The sequence below is a fragment of the Bos grunniens genome, chromosome 23 (assembly GCF_055505025.1).
Source record: "Bos grunniens cultivar Pamir isolate PY7600 chromosome 23, Bosgru_T2T1.0, whole genome shotgun sequence".
NCBI classification, from domain to species: Eukaryota; Metazoa; Chordata; class Mammalia; order Artiodactyla; family Bovidae; genus Bos; species Bos grunniens.
The window spans coordinates 33,117,582-33,134,903 of NC_141187.1; the positions used below are offsets into that span (position 1 = coordinate 33,117,582).

The 17,322-nt window shown below is 41.8% G+C and overlaps 1 long non-coding RNA gene and 5 other non-coding genes across 7 annotated transcripts; 2 read left to right on the forward strand and 4 right to left on the reverse strand.

Moving 5' to 3' along the window:
* Positions 1-4,851: 4,851 nt before the first annotated feature.
* LOC147347503 (uncharacterized) lies at positions 4,852-7,175 on the forward strand. Of its 2 annotated transcripts, none has more exons than XR_015152292.1 (2): positions 4,852-5,225; positions 6,946-7,175. It is a non-coding gene; the product is annotated as an uncharacterized LOC147347503 (long non-coding RNA). The 2 variants fall into 2 exon arrangements; XR_015152293.1 differs by having other exon boundaries at positions 4,852-5,091.
* Positions 7,176-9,735: 2,560 nt separating this feature from the next.
* TRNAK-CUU (transfer RNA lysine (anticodon CUU)) lies at positions 9,736-9,808 on the reverse strand. Its single transcript has one exon. It is a non-coding gene; the product is annotated as a tRNA-Lys (tRNA).
* A 1,247-nt stretch (positions 9,809-11,055) lies between these two features.
* TRNAP-AGG (transfer RNA proline (anticodon AGG)) lies at positions 11,056-11,127 on the reverse strand. The gene has a single exon. It is a non-coding gene; the product is annotated as a tRNA-Pro (tRNA).
* Positions 11,128-12,218: 1,091 nt separating this feature from the next.
* Positions 12,219-12,292, reverse strand: TRNAI-AAU (transfer RNA isoleucine (anticodon AAU)). The gene has a single exon. It is a non-coding gene; the product is annotated as a tRNA-Ile (tRNA).
* A 473-nt stretch (positions 12,293-12,765) lies between these two features.
* TRNAA-CGC (transfer RNA alanine (anticodon CGC)) lies at positions 12,766-12,837 on the reverse strand. The gene has a single exon. It is a non-coding gene; the product is annotated as a tRNA-Ala (tRNA).
* An 816-nt stretch (positions 12,838-13,653) lies between these two features.
* On the forward strand, positions 13,654-13,726 carry TRNAK-UUU (transfer RNA lysine (anticodon UUU)). Its single transcript has one exon. It is a non-coding gene; the product is annotated as a tRNA-Lys (tRNA).
* Positions 13,727-17,322: the final 3,596 nt, after the last annotated feature.

Below are 17,322 nucleotides of genomic sequence, written 5' to 3' on the forward strand. Positions count from 1 at the left end.
AACGAAAATTTAGCAACAGATTGTCTTTTACTGTGATGAATGAATTTAAATAACCAGTCTTAGAATTTTAAGTACTTTAATCTGCAATTTTAACAGATAATTAATAGGAGGAGGAGGAAGAAAACAAGTACCGAGTTAAACTCTTCAAAACATACTAAGACTTCTTTAATTGACATTAGTCCCTGTAGATAAATCAGACTATCATACTAATTCTAAACTCAGAAAATAATCTGTCCATGGGGAGCTAAAATAATATTTTAAAGCTAACTCAAGGTAGAAAGTACTGTCATTCAAATACTAGTTAATTTTGCAAAGTGTGAGTCTAGTCTAATTTTCTGTGACAGTCTAAACCTCAAAATGGTTATTATTCTCTCCTAAATGAAATCCACTTGAGGTGGGAACCGACAAGAGAAATCTGCTTTGGTCTCTACGTTCCACTAAAGATCATTACATTGTCATACTGTTAGGGGAAGCACACTAATTAAAACCGCCCACCCTGGCCAGGCACCATAGTAACTATTTGCATGAGTTGTTTTATGACCGGAGGTTCTGGTAAAGAACACAACTAATAAGCCTCCACCAACCGGAAGAGTTCGGGAAAGGTCAAAAGGAGACACCACATATCCGACCACCTCACGGAACCCTCCTCTCTGGCTTGCTGAACAAGGTGTGCACCACTAGGAAGGACTCTGAGACAACCAGGAAAATAATCCCATCACCATAAAACCCGAGACTGCAAGCCATGTGACAGAGCAGTTCTCCTGGGTTCCCTTACCCTCCTGCTCTGTGCCCGGGCGCCCTTTCCCAATAAAATCTCTTGCTTTGGCAGCAATGTGTCTCCTCGGACAATTCATTTCCAAGTGTTAGACAAGAGCCCAATTTCAGGCCCTGGAAGGGATCCCCCTTCCTGCAACAATACGGTGGAGCCATACACATTGGACAAACGAACCCCTTGTGCAAATAGAACACTGAGACTAGCGTTCACTCTTCCATGGCACAAATACTTGCTTTTTGTTTGTCTGTTTCTGAATAGGTGTTGCTGCTGCTGCTGCTGCTAAGTCGCTTCAGTCGTGTCCGACTCTTTCTCCAGGCAAGAACTCTGGAGTAGGTTGCCATTGCCTTCTCCATTGTGTTAAAGTGAAAAGTGAAAGTGAAGTCGCTCAGTCGCATCCGACTCGTAGCGACCCCATGGACTGCAGCCTACCAGGCTCCTCCATCCATGGGATTTTAGGGAAATTTAAATAGAGGCAGTCTTACTCAAGCTTCAGAAGCAGGATAGCAGGCCTCTGAACAGTTTCTAACCTGCCTGGACTTTGCCAGGATTCCGAGCCTGCCTGCAAGCATAGCAAGTCAGGGAGCACTTTAGATAAGAAAGGGAGCAGGTCTTGAAATGCTTAAGCTCCTGGAGGTCTGGCCAACCGTGCCTGGGGTTTAACCTTTGACTGGCAAGATAAAACAAAAAGCATTGTAATAATGTAAAAGTAAAACCAGAGCTGCTCTTTTTGCAGCCTGGGATTACAAGTTCAGTTCAGTTCTGTCGCTCAGTCGTGTCCGACTCTTTGCGACCCCACGGACTGCAGCCCGGGAGACACCGGAAGACCCCGGAAGCCGGAAGACACCAGGCTTGCCTGTCCATCACCAACTCCCAGAGCTTGCTCAAACTCATGTCCATCGAATAGGTGATGCCATCCAACCATCTCATCTTCTGTCGTCCCCTTTTCCTCCCGCCTTCTATCTTTCCCAGCATCAGGGTCTTCTCCAAATGTTAGGTAGTTAGAATAGGAAAAAGGAGTCCAAAATGATGGTGGCTAGAAGACAAAGGAAAAAGCCTGCGAAAATGAAACAAAAGAAAATCTGTGGACCGGAGTGAGAACCTCTGGTGAAACAAACAGCCCTCTTGGCTAGCCCAGTTTACACAGGGCAGGCTCAGGGGGAAGGAGACAAAAAACTTATAACAAGAGGAAGCCAAGACGCATTGAGGTCTCTCCTTTGGGGTAGGCCCGCTGTCACCACTCGAGAGTGTATTATAATTTGCTCCCAGAATAAAACTTAGTTGTAACTGAGCTGAAACACTGGTCCACCCTGTCAAATCTTTGTTGTCTGCTAGACAGAACCGAGGAAATTACACACTACCCTGACACAATAAGTCAGTTCTTCGCATCAGGTGGCCAAAGTATTGGAGCTTCAACTTCAGCATCAGTCCTTTCAATGAATATTCAGGACTGATTTCTTTTAGGATGGATTGGTTGTTTCTCCTTGCTGTCCAAGGGACTCTCAAGACTCTTCTCCAACACCATAGTTCAAAAGCATCAATTCTTCCGTGCTCAGCTTTCTTTATGGTCCAGCTCTCACATCAATACATGACTACTGGAAAAACCATGGTTTTGACTAGATGGACCTTTGTTGGCAAGTGGGAGCCTCCAGAGCTGCTATTTGAAGTCTCACGGGTGAGATGGATGCATCACCTGGGACCCTTTCCCAACTGGACTCCAGATTGCTGTCATTTGGGACTGCCCAGTGCTGTCCAAGTGTGAATGTAGGTCGTCCCCTTTTGATGATATATATGCTGTTACTTCTCTCTGTTGTTTCTATGTCTTTTAAGAATTAAGTCAAATGATCTCTGTTATAAATTCAAATTGTTTATTTGTGTGTAACAAATGGTTTGTTTTGTTAACGAATCCTTCTAACCTAAAGCGAAAGTAAAACTTTCCACAAAACATTTAAAAGCAAGTTGCTAATCACTTAATCTGGTCATTTACCCCCTCAAGTCTTCATAAAACTGAAACATCTGTTTTGAGAGGGGCTAGTCTGAATGGTTTAAATATGAAATTTTATCTCCTCCCCAACCCCAACTGACTGAATAAGTTATCCTATTTTATAGATATACTTAATACTATCCATTTTGTAAAAGTATATACAAAAAGTATCCATCCTTCCTTCCTTTTCTACCGCTCCATATTACAATACAGAAGATTCAGGCGGTTAAGACAGGTCTTAAGGAGCTTTCAGGAAAGAACAAGTAGCAGATTTGAGAGATTCTGAGAAGTGTGTGTACGTATGTGAATAACTTGAATTTTTGTAGGTCAAGAATCACATCTGGTTCTTCCATATGTCGACTTAGAAAAAATGCACATGAGAGTTGCGAGTTGTTTTATTTGGCTCAAAAAGAGGACTGCAGCCGGAGATAGCTCTGAGAAACCGCTCCAAAGAGGTAGGGGAGGTCAGTATATATATGATTTTGGTAATGGGGAAGTGCATGCAATCAAGCTTAGATTCTCTTTTTACAGAAAGTTTCTGTTAGTCTTGTGAAGCTTCTATTAGTCATGAAGAGCAGTCATCACCGTGAAGGATTTTAGTGCTGTTCTAGATTTGAAGAGATACTAGAATTGGGTTCATAAAATCACCTCCTGATAATATCTTAAAATCACCTCCTGATAATATCTAACTGTTGGAAGACCTGTCCTACCAGTTTTCCTGGAGCACAGACTGCCTCATTTCTGCACTCCACCCTGAACTCCTTTCAGGGGGTGTTGAAGGTCAGCAGCTGCAGCAGCACATGATTTAATCCTTGTAGAGTTAGACAGCAAGCACCCATGGCAAGTGCCAATTTGTAATTGAGACATATGTTACCGAGTCCGAACCCGCTCCACTCCCTGCACAAGAGACCAGTTAACTGAGAGACGATGTGTTGAGGCAAAGAATGGGACTTTATTCTGAAAGCTAGCTGACGGAGAAGGTGGCACATTAGTACTTCAAAAGAACCATCTTATCTGGGTCTGAATGCCACATTCTTTTCTAGAACAGAGATGGGGGATGTTGAGGAAGTAAAGTAAAGGGCCATCAGTCTTGCAAAACATCTCCAGGAATGGCCACCTTGTGGAAGGGATGTGTTCATTTCTTCTTTCTTGCAGCCATTCACAAGTAGGCAGCGTCAGATTATTTCTCTGTGAGCTGAATAAAGGCACCTGAGTTTGACAGTCAAACACAGGGGCAGTGTTCTCTGAGGCAGACCATTATATATGATTATAATAACAAAAGCAACACAAAGCAAGTCAAAGAAACAGTTTCAAAAAGAGTCAGAACTGGCTCTTCCCTGCAACAAACCTAGCCTTCTTTTCGATATATTTACACAGTAAAGTATAACAATGTGAAAGTGTTAAGAAGCAGGAAAGTTTTGGAGTTCCTTTCTTTTTCGTCTTCATAAGTATTCTTAGATGCAGGTGGGAGACAAATTTTGAATGTTACCATAACCGGAAAGAACAAATCTGACTCCGTTTTAAACATATTTCTTTTACTTTAACCTTTGAACCCACATTCCTCAGTGGTAAAGAATCCACCCGCCAAACCAGGAGACCGCAGGTTCAATCCCTGGATGGCGAGGATGCCCTGGAGAAGGAAATGGCAACCCACTCCAGTATTCTTACCCATGAAATCTCAAGAACAGAAGAGCCTGGAGCGTTACATTCCAAGAGATCACAGAAGACTCAGACAGGACTTAGTGACTAAACACTTTAACCTTTGCATTCTATTAGCTTCATTATAAATTTATCGCTAAAGGGATGTTGCCTAAGGATTAAACTATACATAAAAGCCTTTTTCCAGGAACCGTGCCTCCCAGGCCTGAGGGCTTAAGGTGAAAAATACCTTTGTTTAGCTTCCAGAGAAACCCTGACCCAGCCCCCCTGTGAATGGATGCTGGAAAGAAGAAATTATCAGATCCCTCCCCCTCCCCACCCCACCCCCACCCCACACTTCAGTCTTGTGAGAACAAGGAAATATTTGCTACAACTTACTGGTTTTTTTTGTTTGTTTGTTTGTTTTAACTTGATTGCCTCACTTTCCCCTCTTTGTTCCATAAAAGACACTAGCATCCAAGCCAGACCAGAGGGTTCTTGAGGCCGTTTGACCACCATCTTCTGCAGTTGGTTGGCCTTGCAGATAAAGTCGCTATTCCTTTCCCCAACACCTCATCTCTCTATGGATTGACCCGTGTGGGACGAGAAGTAGGAGCTTGGACTTGATCACAAACTTCTGTGACGCCAGTCAGGGCCTTGCTACTAGAGGCCAGTGGGCGGGTGGCACAATTTTAGGGTAAGGCTCTAGAAGCTGCAGGCACCACTTGTTCTGAAAATCTTCCCCTTCAAAGTCCCCTGAAGCGGCACCAGATGCTTGCAGCAAGGAATCCACAGACTTCTAGAAACTGAAGAACTCCATCATCCAGTAGTGTGAGTCGCTGTTGGTGGACAACAGGGAACACCCTCCCCCACACAGTTGGGGTTTTCCTCCACCAGGCCAGCCAATTTGTTTTGCATTTGACTGAGATACCCTGTTGGAGAGGGCACTTGTTGGATTCTATCCGACTTGGAAACCAGTTTGTTTCCTTCTACTCTGTTCATTCTTGTTGGAATGTGTGCTTTTAGTGTTGGGATTTGTTTGTGCTTTTGGTGCTTTGTTGTTCTTGAACTTTTAAATATGGGAAATACGCCATCTGTCCCTAAGGAAAGCCTTTTGGGGGATTATCTTAAATAAGTGGGCAAAATATAGCTTTGAGCCTATGACTAAGAAAGAGATGATATTCTATTATGACAATGTGTGGCTCCAACATATATTAGGATCAGAAAAGTGATGACACCTGAAGGGCTCACTCAATTACTATACAGTCTTGCAATTGGAATTGTTTTGTGCAAGGGCAGGGGAAAAGGGTTAGATTCCATATGCACAGCGTTTATGCTATTACATCAAGAGGAAAAGAAGTCAGATGACTGCCAGCCTACAGTGCAGCAGTCTGAAAGGAAACCCAAGAGAAAATCTGTTGTATGAAAGGGAGCGGGAGAAAATGAGAGTGAGGGCATGTTAGTCACACCTTAAATCCCACTCTGGCCAATACGGCTCCCCCACCTGACCTGGTAACTTCAGATTGCTCCCATGCCCCAGAACTACTCACTCCTTTCATGTGTTCATCTTTTCCCTACTTATGGGGAACGATTAGAAGTTTCTATGTTAATCCCTGGGGCACAGGCACTTAGTTTCGTATTGTTAGGTAGGTAGAATAGGGAAAAGGAGTCCAAAATGGCGGTGGCTAAAAGACAAGGAAGGTCCGAGGACCACAGTGAAGACTTCAGGCAGAACAAACAGCACTCCTGGCTAAGCCCAATTTGCATAGGGCAGGCCCAGGTGGAGGAAAAAACATATAAAAAGAGGAGCCAAAGGAGAAAAGGAATTGGAAAAAAGATTGCTCTAGGCTAAAAAATAAGAAGGAAAACAAGAAAGATAGGAGCCACTCAGATGGTTGAAAGAGAGGAATATTAATGAATGAAGAAGACCAGGGGCTCCATTGGACTTGAGGCCCAATTCTAATTTCCCCACATGAACCCTGAGTAAAATTGACTAGCGAATGAGTTGATATACTTTTGATACATGCAGGTGCAACATACTCTATAGAAAACACCAAGGTGGCACCAAAAAACATCTCAATTCACCCTGCTCATGGGAGTATCTGGAGAAGAACAAAATTGTGGACCTATGTATTCACAAAATTGTGATTTGTGTCTGACTTTACTTTTCTTCCAGAGACTGTCCTCTCAAGGTCAGATCTAACTGTAGGCTAACATGTTCTTGTAGACAGCCTCTTAAATTACTGACCTCTGGCTGTTCTTTGCTATCTGGCTCAATCCAGGATCAGTTAAACTGTAATCTGAACAGAAAGTCTGGACTCTGCTTTCAGATTATCTGTCCTAAGAAAAAGCCACTTAAGTTTTTTTTTTTAGTTATTTTGATAGATGGGATTTATTAAACAATGTTATATGTATAAAAGATTGTGTTAAGTATTCTAAAGGTGAGGCAACTAAATTATTCTTCAACAAATATGTGAGAGCTTACTATGTATCAAATTCCTGAATTCCAAAATGTCATAATGTGTTTTTTTTCTCTTTTGTAACCCCACAGTGTGGCTGTATTTGGAATAAGGAAGTAATTAAAGTCAGATTGGTGTTCTTGAAAGAAGAGACATCCGGGAAGCGCATTCCCTGTTTCTGCCTTTGAGGACACAGCAAGAAGACAGCCCTTTATAAGCCCAGAAGAGAGTGCCCACCAGTAACTGAATCAGCTAGTGCCTTAATCTTATACTTCTCAGCCTCCAGAACTGCAAGAAAATAAATTCTTTTTAGTTTAAGCTACCCAATCTGTGGTATTTTGTTTTGGCAGCCCAAGTAGAGTAAGAAACCAGCAGGAACCTATGCTCTTTTTAACCACCTTCCTTTGCAGTTGAAGTGTTAGGTCTAAGGAGTTAGGTTAGCTTGTGTTCTGGACCAAGCTCAGGGATGGTCTTGGCCTTGGAGATGTTTGCATGGGTCTTGGGTTCAGAAATTCACTTTTTAAGTAGGTTAACTCAATTTTAACAAGATAGCCCAATGGCCATAAGACTGAGGAAAGGCAATCTGTTCTAAGAAACACAAAAAATTGTTTATATACCAGAAATCCATTAAGGTAATTGACAACAGGACATATGACTTATTAATACCAGTAATATTTGTTCCTCTGTGTAGGACATCCCTTTATAGTTTTTATCATACCAGGAAACCAAAACATTAAGCAGAGGCTGCTGAGTGAGCAAAGGGAAATCAGGCTTTACAATAAGACTTAGGGTGTGATATCCACAATATGTGGTCTGTAAATGTTCAATGAGTGTTTTCTCTAGTAAATAAAATGTTCGTATGAATCAGAAACAGGATCTCGGTTCCCTTGATTTTAGTGGATAAATACTGGTGATCTCTTAACTCTATTTCTGTCGCTGTCACCTATTTTTTATTATTTATTTATTTATTTTTTACCTATTTTTTAAAAGTCACTCCAACCACCTTAATTTTGTAATAAGTATCCAACTTGGAAAAGATGCTTAATAAAAATATGGTCATCAATTGATTTGAAAGACTTCTTGTCTTTAAAGGAGACTGGAAAACAGTTACTTTCTAGGAAAGCTGCTGCTTGTCCATCCATTTTCAGTTGACTCGTGATTCTCAGTTTCACTGTTTATATTGACAATACTTCCAGATTGGAGGGTGTCAACTTATTTTAAAACGTGATTCCATATGCCCAACCATAGGTGCTATTGATTTAAATAGGTGAAATACGAACTTTAAACATTGGATTTCTTAATAACAATATTCAGGTTCCTGAGTAAAGAAAAAAGCAAGATCTGGATGGGAAGGTTGGAGAGTGGTAAACAGTATGTCTCCAGCGTGCTCAGAAGTAGGCACTCTTTCAATACAATAATCAATAGTTCTGGGGCTTTTGGTCTTAATAGGTACAGTTAAAATTGTCAGGTTTTCAAAACGACATAATGTTAACATCTAACTCCTTTTGCTCTGATATACACTAAGCAAACTTTCGCACGAATTTTGCCTTCCGAAATTTGAAAGCAGAAGGAAATGGCAACCCACTTCAATATGCTTGCCTGGAGAATCCCAGGGACGGGAGCCTGGTGGGCCGCTGTCTCTGGGGTCACACAGAGTCGGACACGACTGACGTGACTTAGCAGCAGCAGCAGCAGCAGCAAAAACACACTAGGGGAATTTCCCCGGTGGTGAAATGGAAAAGAATCTGCCTTCCAATGCAGGAAACAGGGGTTTGATCCCTGGTCTGGGAAGATTCCACTTTCCGCAGAGCCCAGCGCCACAACTACTTAGACGGCACTCTAAAGCCCAAGGGTTGCAATTACGAAGCCCGCGAGCCTTGGAACGTGTGCTCCGCATAGAGAGGAGCCCGCGCGCGGCATCGAGAGAGCAGCCCCTGCTCTGCACAAGGAGAGAGAGCCCGGACACAGTAGCGAAGACCCAGGGTAGCCAACTTGACTATCCACACTTCCATTCAAGAGAGAATGGCAGAAATGCAATTTGGATTTTAAAAACCAGGTTTAGATCTTTAAATTTTATTTTCTAGGCAGTTTCAACCTGTTGTGGGTTGGATTTTCATCTATGTTGTGTTGTTGTTTAGTGGCTAAGTCGTGTCCGCCTCTTTTGACCCCATGGAATGGATCCCGCCAGTTCCTTCTCCAGGGGTTGATCAACCCAGCGATCAACTCCACATCTCCTGCACTGGCAGGTTTCTTTACCATGAGCCACCAGGGAAGCCCCCATTCTTATCTATAAGGAGATCCATTGTGCTGTTTATGTGTGGGTGATCAGGAGCTGAAAGGGTATATGGGATAGTGGTAATAGAAAATCTCTCTCGTTACTACATAATGGCACTTGCTTGAGCCAGAAAGCAGAATCACCATTCTCAAAATTCCATGAACATCACTGCCTCTGCCTCCTAAACTGTTTCTTTTGCTTGGATTGTCTTCTCCACCCTCACACTTGACCTTCCCAACATCCTTGCATCCTAAATCGTTTTTGATGGGAAATCATCCCAGAAGTTTAAATAAACAAAGCCAATGCCCTACCAGAGACCTCGTATCTCTTATCAAAATAAAAGCTCTAATAAGGTCAGAAAAAAAAGCGTTGCCGCCAGGGGGCGATGAGGCTTAACTTCGCGGAGCCAGAAAGCTGGCCCGAATAGTTCAACAGAGCCAGTAAACCGTAGCAGGTCACCAGGATTCCATAATTCAGTATTGGACAGTTTTGGAATATAAAGTTTCCCATGTGTGGCAACGGTGGGGAACTTCATTTCCGAGATTAGGAAGGTGCGGAAATCTAGCGGAGAGAAAAGATTGAAAAAAAGATACAAAAAAATACCACTCGCCCAACGTGGGGCTCGAACCCACGACCCTGAGATTAAGAGTCTCATGCTCTACCGACTGAGCTAGCCGGGCGGTTGGTTTGAAATCCTGCCTTAATGAATTAAGAGACTATGTCGAACAGACTTCCTGGACCGACGGTGATTACAGGATTTTAGATTTTATTTGACTGCTTTTGTTATATAAGCTAGATGATATGAAACGGCAAAGAATGTAAGCATTATTAGAAATTATTGGAGCGCACTCCAATCACTTTCATAACTTCTTCCGTCTTCCTCTCATTTTTACCAACCTGTACTGATAGACTACAAACTGTTTCTGGAATCCAAGAGTAGTAATCTGAACGTCCTAAGAGTGACCCCCAACTCTGGTACTCCTAGAGCTTCAGGCCTGGTTGACAAGGTGGTTGGTTACCAGCCTAAAGGGCTCAGGTCCTCGAACCCAGAACTGCACAAGGCCTTCTCCGTAACCCGCTAAGACATTCCTCTCCTGTTTCTATCACCTGTTAACCTTGGCCCCTCTTGCCACACTGTGTAGCTGCAGTCCTGAAGGAATTCCCTGCGGTTTTCTCCTTCCTTTTCAGGCCCCTTATGCTCCTTCATTTGTTGTTCTTCTCCGTAATCAAAGTTTACACACATAGAAAAGGGAGGTGGGAAGGGGTGTTGCAACTGTATTTTAACATAAAATGTTTGACAACCACTGTAATATAGAATCCAATGATTTTTGTGTATTTTGTTTACCACAGACTGCAAAAGTTCATTGATTGTAATATGCTAAACAAATATCTGTTTAAAGAGAATACCAACAGTATGTTCCAGCAGTACGGAAAAAGTGTCCCTTCTCCATAAACAAGCAGAGCCCCTATTCCTAAATAATACAGGAAAACGCAACAAGGAAAGCCGAAAAAAACTTGTACAAAATTTTCCAGCCTCACAACTGTATACGCAAATATTTGATTGTTCCATTTGAACCCATTTATTTGATGTGATGAATAAATGATGGATGACATTGAATTGAGATGTGACCATAGTCTTCCTATACATTTCATATGGCCACAACCGTGGAGTTGGAACTTCTAGAATAACCAGAAATATTTGGCTTTGCAAGAGTCAATTTATAGCTGTTGGAAAAGTGAATAAGAGCCAAAGCTGAAAAGTACTTGCCTCTCTTAATTAAATTATCAAGTTATTTGTTGGAATCAGGTGCATACACAGCCTACATCTACATGAATATACAACAGTTTAACTTAACAGCAAATGTACCAATTTCTTGTGGGTGAGTTTGACTTAACAAAAATTCAACAAGGTTAGCAGACAAAACCTGGGCTCGTCCGGGATTTGAACCCGGGACCTCTCGCACCCTAAGCGAGAATCATACCCCTAGACCAACGAGCCATCGGCTTTTCAAAACGGATTAAACATTTCACTTCTCGCTCTTCATTTGTGTTCAGTTTCATTTGTAGATGTACATAACTATAAATTACATTTACCCCACTGTTTCTCTTTCCCTTCTACCCTCTCTTCCTAGTTTCAAAAACAGATCGACTTGGCTCAGAACTTCCCTGGATTTCCCCGCAGCCCAGTTCTTCGAAGCTTGGTTTGTATAAAGCCTATTTCTCAAAAGTCGCTGATCCATCCTTTGTAAGAAACAACCGTGACGTTTACTTAAAATGCAGAAACTTGTAGTCTTCTTCAAATCTACTGAGTCAAAGTCCCTGCGGGGTGAGGCCCAATAAGCCCATTTTTTACAAGCTTTACATATCTTAGTATTTTCGACGAAAATAGTGAAAATTCACTCAACGGGATATAAAGCTCTGAGGTGGTGAAAAAAGAAAGAAAATTCGTTGTTCAAGGAACAAGGGGATACATAATTAGGGTCCTGAAAGTCGATTTTAGTGGAAAACGAGACTGATTCAGGAGGCGTTAACATCAAGGAGTGGATGGAACATAGGGACAACTGGTGTCGATCAACCTGGACCGAATGGTTGGTGACAGACGGCAAGGCGGATTCTGGAAAAGGGCTTAGTCGTTTCTTACTTAAAAAACAAACAAACAAAAACGACAAAATTCAAAGTAGGAAGAAAACTGTTCTCAAGGTGAGAATCCTCCCTTCAGATGAAGGATGATCTAGTCAAATAGGAATCCTCAACTGAGCAATCAGAGATCATTCACACTTGCCCTGCATCTTAGTATGTTTTCAGACTATTTTGAGGACAGTGTTTGGCCACTAAACAAGCTGGTGACAGTTTTTCCTTCTAATGAATTTAATAATTCCTAAAGTGTTCTGCTCTTCTGTCCATGGAATTTTACACACACACAAACACGAATACACGGTGTCCTGCTGCTTTTCTGCTTCTCTAGGGCAAAATTTCGAGCACTCTGACTTACCCAGAAGACAGGTGGCCCAGACTCCCTCGGATGGTTTGGTCTTGTGGCAAAATCATGCAGCAGGTTGTCTCGTAGGTCAGTCCCAGAAAAGTAAACTATGGCCCGTACGGGGATCGAACCCGCGACCTTGGCGTTATTAGCACCACGCTCTAACCAACTGAGCTAACCGGCCACTTGCCACCTCACCCGTATTCCAAGCTTTAATAACAAACTATTTCGATTCTTGCTATTTTGTTTGTTTATTTTGTTTTGCTATTATGAATAGAATGATGTATCTGAGCCACCGGATTTACCTACATCAAAGAAGCCTTCGTTCTTTTCCCATTTGTCCTACTTTTTCAGCACCGTGACTCAGCAACAATAGCCTCTACTCCCCTTTCAGTGTTTCCGGACCAGTAACCGTTCCAAGTTTCCAGGTTGTTCCTCTTCGGCCATATGTACGCTGGGTGTGTTTTGCTGCGTTTTCAATTTCATTCATTTTAGATAAAAATATCCTAAAATTCCTCAAGGTTATCCTGCTTCCCTCTCTACACATACAGTTCTATACTTCGTGGCTAAAAGGGAACCATAGAAAATTAGACTAGAATACAAAGTATTCACACATGTTTTTAAGGTATGATTTCTGATCACTTACGTAAAAGGACCTGGAGATGCCGGGGATCGAACCCGGGGCCTCATACATGCGAAGCATGCGCTCTACCACTGAGCTACATCCCCGACCCCAAGAGTAGCTGTTTGCAGTTCTTCCCAATGCTTTGAATTGGATTTTTCCTCCTCTCTAATTCTTAAGGTTTTCTGAATCCTTAAGTTAAATTATTCTTTGCGTTTTCAGTGGAATCTTGAAATGGTTAATGGGGCAACATTCATCGGCATCCCTAGTGGAGACAGCCTTACAGTAATTGCACCCCTGTCAAGCACTTAACATAGAGACCGAAGGATATCTGACGAGGAAAAAAAAGAGTGGGACTGTCCTTTTAAAGCTGCTGCTGCTTCTTTTTTTCTTCTTCAAAGATAGCTGAGACCCAGTACGAAATCATATCGCTCCCTCAGTCCCTCGACCGACATTCAGGTGTCCAAAGTGCGACCGAAAGATGATTTAATTACCCTTAAAATTATCAGCTTTGGGTTGACTTCTTTTTGAAAGTATTTTGAGCCCAGATATAGAATATTTGACTTATTTCTCTGGGAAACTTAGGAACTAAAGGCCAACATTCTACAGTTTTTGACTGCGCTGAATTCTGTATAGTACTATCGTATATATCTCTATGTATATGCAACATAGAGATATAGTGCTTATTTATGCATACAGCGTTTATCTATATTAGAGAGTGGAAAGAACTGGGGAGACATTATAATTAATGTAATATGGTTATATCTCGGCCTAAAAGAAGACTGTGGCTGAGTTTCTATGTCAAGTAGTTTCCGAATAGCCATCTCTGAACCTTCGGAATCACAGTCGAAATGTCTAAAATGGGGCGTCTGAATGTATACATAAATTGACTATAGTCAATGTAGTAGTACTGCCTTATGTGAGCCCGGATAGCTCAGTCGGTAGAGCATCAGACTTTTAATCTGAGGGTCCAGGGTTCAAGTCCCTGTTCGGGCGGCTTTGTTTTCTTCCCTCTTCTTACATGTTTATCCCCCAAAACAGTAACGGAAAAAGGAAGGTCAAATCATAGACTGATTTCACACACACACACACACACACACACACACAGGAAGGGATTATGAGCATGGCATAGTTATGTAGAAGGGCCTTTTAGCCAGAAGTCAGAGCACACAACATTTCACCTAGATTCTGGAACACAATTAAAAGTTTCATTGGTCACAATGTATCAAAGGCCAAACTCTGTCTTGGAAAGCAACCAATGTGCAGAACTGCTCTCTCTTTTCCTACACTGACGAGCTCTGCTCAGCGCTAAGCTTTGAGGATGTCCAGGTAAACTGTACAGAGGAGGTGGTACCATACTCAGAACTCATGGCCCAGGGACAGAGCTTTCCAAACTTCTTTGGCCACGATCAATTCATACTTTAGTTTACATCTGGACCCCTACACAAACGTGTAACAGGAACAAAAAGTTGCCTGAATTACCACTTACCTGTACATGTATTGCATTCTATTTTGGATTCTATGTTTGTCTAAAAATGCTGGGTGATACCCATCTTTAAATTCATTTTATATCACCCTCATTTGGAATCACTGGGCTGTAGGGTGATTTAAAAAAAATGAAATTTAACATACAGTACAGAACAATAGGTACTATGCTTGTTACGAGACCAGGCCCATACTGCTTGCAGAATGACAGACCAATAAATTGAGAAACTAGTTTTTGGGGCAATGAATAGCAACAGTATTCAGTGTCAGCAGATGGTGGACTAGTGTCCCAAAGAACCATCTTCTCTGAGTTAGAAATCAGGCTTCTTTTATACTAAAGAAGGGGATGGGGCGAAGTCCTGGTTCTGGGAAATATTAATTTCTTCCTTCCTGCAACCATTCACAGGCGAGCCTAGTCAGGTGTCCTGTGAGCTAAACAAAGATATTTTAGTTTAACATTCATTACATGGGAGGCAGGGCTCCCAGAAATGAGCTCTTACCTATAATTTAAGCTAATAGCCAACATCCCTTTAGTGACTAACTTGTAGCAAAAGCAACAGAATACAAAGGTGAAAGTAATTTGTTCTTTCCTATTACACCCTGAGTAATCTGCCTGCACTGCCTTTTCCTCTAAATCCAAGTTCTCTCCTCTAGAGACTCCAAAGCCTCAGGTCACCTCAGCACAGGGGCACCAACACCATCTCTGCCCTGTTAGGAACTACTGAAGAAGCATAACTTGGCTTTTGGTAATTCCCCAAAGTGGAAATTTCATCCTAATGCATCCAGCAAATAAAAGACAAATAAGATTTTACCTTGCTATTAAAAATTATCAAGGACTTCCCTGGCAGTCCAGAGGTTAAGAATCCAGGCTTCTACTGCAGTTATCAAACAATTTCTAAAACATCTAGAAAAGAATAACAGATCACTACTTGTCAGTTGACTTGCTGGCATGGTAGGCAGCATATCAGTCTCATAATGTGAGAACCCTGGGGCCTTCCTCAGAGAGTGTAGCATTTGCAGCAAGAAAAATACTGCAGAAGAAGTAACCCAATCTGATCATCATTATTATTGCAATGAGTCACACAAAAAATTTCTCCTTTAAGCACTTACCACCTTAAAACTTTGATAAGGCCACTCAACTGTAGATGAAAGCTTTTTCTGTCTCTTAGAAAGTGCGTTTGGGCTGTGACCCCACGGATTTTTGTTTTTTAATAATGCTTACAGTTTTTTTCAAAAGAAAAGAAACTTCTAACTTGAATTAAACATGATAAGTGGTGAGGGGGGTGGTCACAAAATTGAATATTTTCAAATGTTGAGCTGCTACACATCTTGAGAAGATGAAAGACTTACCAATATATCAGTATGTATAATTAGATGAGAGTCCAAGGATTCTACATGCAGCCTTTGGGGGAAGTTTGAGATAGAAAGAGAAGTCAACCACTTGAACTTTTCCATTTTGCGGCTTGGATCTTGGTGGGCTAAAACACCACCCCTGTTGAGGTGTGTGCCAACAACAAAGGTCTACCTGGATGCTAATCCAGATGCTACAACAAAGGGCTATGTGGCTAACTGACAGACTTGCCAAGAATGTTACTCCAGTTCCAGGAGGTGAGCAGTTTATATGTTAGTTATAAAATGACACTGTATTAAATTATATACAGACAAATTATATCTCCATTCTATACTATTCTCTTGATCTCTAAACCTGTCCCCATTAGCCTGTATATCTTCAAGCACTTAAAATCAAATGACTTCTAGGTAGAGGATTATTTTTTACTATGTGTAAAATAAATAAGCTACAAAGATATACTGTACAGCACAGAAGATATAGTCAATGTTTTATGATAACTATAGAGTATTGCAGAGAAGGCAATGGCACCCCACTCCAGTACTCTTGCCTGGAAAATCCCATGGATGGAAGAGCCTGGTGGGCTGCAGTTCATGGGGTCAGTAAGAGTCGGACACGACTGAGCGACTTCACTTTCACTTTTCACTTTTATGCATTGGAGAAGGAAATGGCAACCCACTCCAATGTCCTTGCCTGGAGAATCCCAGGGACGGGGGAGCCTGGTGGGCTGCCGTCTATGGGGTCGCATAGAGTCGAACACGACTGAAGCAACTTAGCAGCAGCAGCAGCATGTTGTATACCTGAAACTTATATACTATTGTAAATTAACGATATGTGTGTGTGTTCAGTCACGTCTGACTCTTTGTGATCCTACGGACTGTAACCCATCTGGCTTCTCTGTCCATGGTATTTTCCAGTCAAGAATATTGAGGTGGGTTGACATTCCCTTCTCCAGGGGATCTTCCCAGCCCAGGGATCAGATGAGCATTTCCCACACTGCGGGCAGATTCTTTATTCCTCAGCCATGGAGACTTCAATTTGAAAATATATTTTTAAAAAAGTAATTCTAATCATTTGCTTTACCAGTCAAAACGTGCATCCTCCACTCATAAAGCCTAGGTAACTTGAGGTAGTTCCACTGGTTAAGGTACTGTACTATAAGATTAAAAATGTTTTATTTTTTGTGTTAAAAGTGTTATAAACCTATTACAGTACAGTACTATGTAGCTGTTTGTATTAGCTGGGTACCTAGGCTAACTTTGTTGGACTTAACAAACTAGACTTAACAAATACGCTCTCAGAACCAAACTCGTTCATGTGTAGGGACTAACTGAATTTCTCTCCAACCTGTTTCTTTACTCTTATGCTTCATCTAATCTCAACTTGTGGCTGCAGGGTTGTGTAAAGACATGGGCACTCTCTAGGTCTTTTCACCAAAGGTCATGGTTAGAGCTAAATCTTTTGTGCAAAGCAGCCTTTGAGTTTTTCCTTGCAAGGATGAATGGTTTAGAAACTAAGGAATCAAACTTTGGAACTTTTCACTTCTGCTTTTTTTTCTACTCTTCTTTTCAGATAGGTGAGCTTTTTCTCTGTCTCTGGAAGCTGAATACCATCATTCTCTGGTGAAGGCAAGGCCCTTGTCTGTCTTTTAGCCTTGGCACATAATCAAAGCTCTAAAAATATTGCTGGATAAATCAAGAAATTTAATCCTTAAAAGCATATCGTCTTCTCTTTCTTTTCACTTTGCCAACCCTGCATT